Source organism: Electrophorus electricus, chromosome 8 (genome assembly GCF_041902795.1).
Source record: "Electrophorus electricus isolate QZ-2024a chromosome 8, ASM4190279v1, whole genome shotgun sequence".
NCBI classification, from domain to species: domain Eukaryota; kingdom Metazoa; phylum Chordata; class Actinopteri; order Gymnotiformes; family Gymnotidae; genus Electrophorus; species Electrophorus electricus.
The window spans coordinates 33,490,001-33,495,837 of NC_137504.1; positions in this window are offsets into that span (position 1 = coordinate 33,490,001).

Consider the following 5,837-nt stretch of genomic DNA (forward strand, 5'->3'; position numbering starts at 1 on the left):
AGATGAGCATCTCTTTGTTGTCTGACCACTACAGGACAGAAAGCAGAACCAAACGACGTCTGTGCAACAGTGGCCGTCATTGTAGTGACGTCTATTACAACAGTGACGTCTATAACAGCAGTGATGTCTGTTACAGCAGTGACGTCTGTTACAGCAGTGACGTCTATAACAGCAGTGACGTCTGTTACAGCAGTGACTTCTGTTACAACAGTGACGTCTATAACAGCAGTGACGTCTGTTACAGCAGTGACTTCTGTTACAGCAGTGACGTCTGTTACAGCAGTGACGTCTATAACAGCAGTGTCGTCTATAACAGCAGTGACGTCTGTTACAGCAGTGACGTCTATTACAACAGTGACGTCTATAACAGCAGTGACGTCTGTTACGCCCGTGGCCGTCTATAACCTTGGTGGCGTCTGTTACAGCAGTGGCGTCTGTTGCTGTAAAGTGGCGATCTCTATGCAGCAAGTGTTTTATATCATTTCTGTTTATTTATTCATTTAAATTTAAATGTTAATATGTATATTTTTCTTATTCTTTTTATATATCAGTTTACTTTTTGTACTGCTTTAGTAAAATTGTCACTTCAAAGTGTGTCACTTTAAAGTATGATAAATTAAAATTAAATTAGAGTGAGAGAGAGAGATGGAGAGAGAGAGAGAGAGAGAGAGAGAGAGAGAGAGAGAGAGGAGAGTCTGTCTCTGCTCTATTTGACCCTTTTTAAGTTATTAGTCTCTTAGCTGTGATGTTTACATCATGAAACAACTATATATGACCACATCAGTCTTATCTAAAGCAGGTGACACACACACACACACACACACACATACTAATGCACACAAACCCTTACACACACACTTTAACTATTTTCCTTCAGGGAGAAACAGATAATCAAAATGATCTCAGATATGAGCTATTATCCACAGACAACATGGGTCATTTTCACGGTGACATTAGTAAAATTAATTGATAATCAGTTAATTAGTACATTAGTACATTATTAAGATTATTACAAGATTTTAATGAAATAACTAAATTTAGACCAAATATTATCACGTTTTAACTGAATTTAATACAACCCCACACATCTGTATGCACATTCTGACACTGGAAAAAAGGCAGAAAATGTGGCCCAGAATGCATGCTGGGAAAGCCCCGCCCACTCAGCAGGGAGGGGAGCAGGAAGAGGAAATACAGTCAACAGGAAGTCCACTGTGACTGACAGCTGCTTTATTAAAAGTTTCAGTCAAGCAAGTCTGTGGAATGGCAACACTTTGATAGCAACATTCTTCTTCTTCTGATAATAACAATATTATTCTTATTATTATTATTATTATTATTATTATTATTATTATTATTGTTGTTGTTGTTGTTGTTGTTGTTGTTGATGTAATAACTGTGATGAATGTTAATACTACAACAGAGGCACTGTTAGAGTTGGAGATTCCATCTCTGTCCTTCCTAATGAAGTCATAATGACCTTAACTGTGTTTTCCGGGATTTCTCACGTGAGTGTGTGGTGTGTTCAGGACAGCTTGGCCTCTGTTAGCCTGAAGTGTCTGCAGTGAGATACACTCACATCTTAAGCCTAACCCTAACCCTAACCCTAACCCTAACCCTAACCCTAACCTTAATCCTAACCCTAACCCTAACCCTCACCTTAATCCTAACCCTAGCTAACACCTTTAAACGTAGTCCTAACCTAACACAACCCTAAACGTAACCTAACCTAACACCAACATTAATCCCAACCACTAACTAAACTTACTAACGATACTAACCCAAAGGTTCTTCTAACACTAAGACCAAATGACCTAAACATAACCTAACACTACCCCAAACCCAAACCCTAACCCTAATACTAACATTAACTCTAACCCTAACACTAACCCTAACATTAACCCTAACCCTAACACTAACCCTAAGACTATCACTAACCATAACCCTAACACTAACCATAGCCCTATCACTAACCATAACACTAACACTAACCTAATATGACCACCAACACTAACCTAACACTACTAGTAACCACCGCCTAACACTACTTTAACAATAGCTAACTTACTAACCTAACACTAACATAACTAACACTAACCATAACCTAACACTAACACTAACCCTAACCATAACCCTAACACTAACCCTAACACTAACCCTAACACTAAACCTAAGACTATCACTAACCATAACACTAACACTAACACTAACACTAACCATAACCCTAACACTAAAACTAACCCTAACACTAACCATAACCCTAACCATAACCATAACCCTAACACTAACCCTAACACTAACAGAACCCTAACTCTAACACTAACCCAAACACTAACACTAACACTAACCCTAACCCTAACACTAACACTAACACTAACACCAACCAAAACACTAACACTAACATTAACACTAAACTAACCCTAACACTAACCTAATGCTAACCTGAATTATCACTAACCATAACCTAAACCTAACCTAACACTAACCCTAACACTAACCATAACCATAACCATAACCATAACCCTAACCCTGACCCTAAAACTAATCCTAACCCTAACACTAACTCAAACCCTAACACTAATCCTAACTCTTACACTAACACTAACCCTAACATTAACCCTAAACCTAACCTACTTTTCTTATACTGTGAAAAACAGGTTTTCTTTAGTCTAACCTAACCTATAGTAACCAAACCATGAGCTATTTCGCTTTAACACTAGCTTAAACCCAAACCTAATGTAACAATTAACTCTAGCCCTACTTACTATATAACCATAACAATAACCCAAACCCAAACCCTAAAATATAATACTAACACTAACTCTAACCCTAACACTAACCCTAACATTAACCACAACCCTAACACTAACCATAACCCTAACACTAACACTAACCATAACCCTAACACTAACCCTAACATAACATTTAAACCTAAACCTAAACCATAACCATAACCATAACACTAACCTAACACTAACCTAACCATAACCTGTTTTCATTGCTACTTTCAACCTAACCTCATATACTTGTAACCTAAACCTAACACTAACCATAACCCTAACAATAACATGAACTAGCTATTTCGCTATTTAACAAGACCTAACCTAAGCACTAATACTAACACTAATAACTAACACTAACCATAACCCTAACACTAACACTAACCATAACCCTAACCATAACCCTAACTCTAACACTAACCATAACCCTAACAATAACACTAACACAACCCTAACCCTAACCCTAACAGAACCCTAACCCTAACACTAACCCTAACACTAACCCTAACCCTAACACTAACACTAACCCTAACACTAACCATAACCCTAACACTAACATAATACAAATACTAACCCCTAAAGGCCATCACGCTAAACATAACACTAACCCTAACCCTAACACTAACCCTAACACTAACCATAACCCTAACACTAACCCTAACCATAACCCTAGCACTAACACTAACCCTAATACTAACCCTAACACTAACTCTAACCCTAACACTAACCCTAACACTAACCCTAAGACTATCACTAACCATAACACTAACACTAACACTAACCCTAACACTAACCATAACCCTAACCATAACCCTAACCCTAACACTAACCATAACCCTAACAATAACACTAACACAACCCTAACCCTAACACTAACAGAACCCTAACCCTAACCCTAATACTAACACTAACCCTAACCCTAACCCTAATACTAACACTAACCCTAACCCTAACACTAACCATAACCCTAACTTTTCAACCTAACCATGACCTAACACTAACCCCTAATACAACAGATATAACTAACCCTAACACTAACACTAACCCTAACACCAACCCTAACCCTAACACTAACCCTAATACTAACCCTAAGACTATCACTAACCATAACACTAACACTAACACTAACACTAACCATAACCATAACACTATGTAACCCCTAACACTAATGACTAACCCTAACACTAACCATAACCCTAACCATAACACAACTCTAGCCTATTTTTAACAACCCCTACTTCTAACCCCTAACACTAACCCTAACACTAACCATAACCCTAATGCTAACACTAACACTAACCCTAACACTAACCATAACCCTAACCCTAACCCTAACACTAGCCCTAACACTGACACTAACATTAACACTAGCACTAACAATAACCCTAACACTAACACTAACACTAACCCATGCTGTGTAAGACGGTTTTCTTTAGTCTCCTCTCCAAACCACTATAGAAATGCAATTTTGTCCAAATCACTTCTTAGTGTACGATGTACACACATCAACCAGTGGTTAATTAAGCAAATACTGCAAAAATAACATCTATCACTTATATCATTCACTCACTCACACACACCCACACACCCACCCACACCCACACACCCACCCACACCCACACACACACACACACACACACACACCCCGCACACACACACACACACACACACACACACACACACATGCACACACACACACACACACACCTCACACACACACACCCCGCACACACACACACACACACACACACACACACACACACACACACACCATGTGTTCAGCTGATGTACTCAGTCACAGTCCTCTGCCCAACAATATATGGGACCACTCTGTGTGTGTGTGTGTGTGTGTCTGTGTGTGTGTTTGTTATTCCACATCCACAGACTGTTAATCATATCATGACATTTATGTTTCACAGTCAAAGTGACTGTCACTGTCACATATATCAATACAGGGGATGTTCAGGATGCCAGTGTGAGTGTGTGTGTGTGAGATTTAATTGCGTGTCCAAGGACAGGTGAGGACCTGACAGAGCTGCTTTAGGGGACAGTCTTAGTAACTGTGAACTGCTGTCTTTGTCAGAGAGAGGAGAGAGGGGGAGAGGAGGAAGGGGGAGAGAGAGAGGAGAGAGAGGGAAGAAGGAGAAAGAAGAAGAGAGAGAGAGGAGGAAAGAAGAAGAAAGAAGAGAGGAAGAGAGAGGAGAGAGAGAAAGGGAGAGAGAGAGAGAGAGAGAGGAGAGAGAGAGAGAGAGGAGAGAGAGAGAGAGGAGAGAGAGGAGAAGAGGGAGAGAAGAGAGAGAGAGAGAGAGAAGGGGGAGAGAGGAGAAGAGAAAGGGAGAAAGGAAGAAAGAGAAGAAGAAAGGAAGAAAGAAAGAAGAAGAGAGAAGAAGAGGAAAGAAGAAAGAAGGGGAAGAAGAAGAAGAAGAAGAAGGAAGAAGAAGGAAGAAGAAGAAGAAAGAAGAGAAAGGAAGAGAGAGAGAAGGAGAGAGGAAAGAGAGAGAGAGGAGAGGAAAGGAGAGAGGAAGAAGAAGAAGAAGAAGAGAGAGGAGAGAGAGAGGGAGAAGAGAGAGAAGAAGAAGAAGAGAAGAAGAAGAGGAGGGAGGAGAGAGAGAGAGAGGAAGGAAGAGAGAGAGAGGAGGGAGAGAGAGAGGGAGAGAGAGAGAGGAGGAGTTTTTTTGTTTGATGTGTGTCAGTAAGAGAATGTAAGAACAGATTTTCTGACACTCTTCTTTGATTTTCAGTAGTTCTCTGACCTTGAACAGAAGTTATAACATTTAAAGGATTTCATTAAATTCTCCACCAGCCAGACGCCTTTTGGAAGAACGCGTCAGGTTATGTAATGGAGCCATTAAACTTCTAACAACAGAATTAATATGAAAAATCTGAATTAACATAAATAATTAATTAATTAATATGAATTTATAGTAATCGCACAATTAATCACATGATCGCACTGACCCTCGCTCAGCTTGGAAATGGCAATCTTCTCACGGCAGAGGACACCCCCCCCCCCACACACACACGTGGCTCCTGCAGGATTCCAGGATGTTTTGTTGA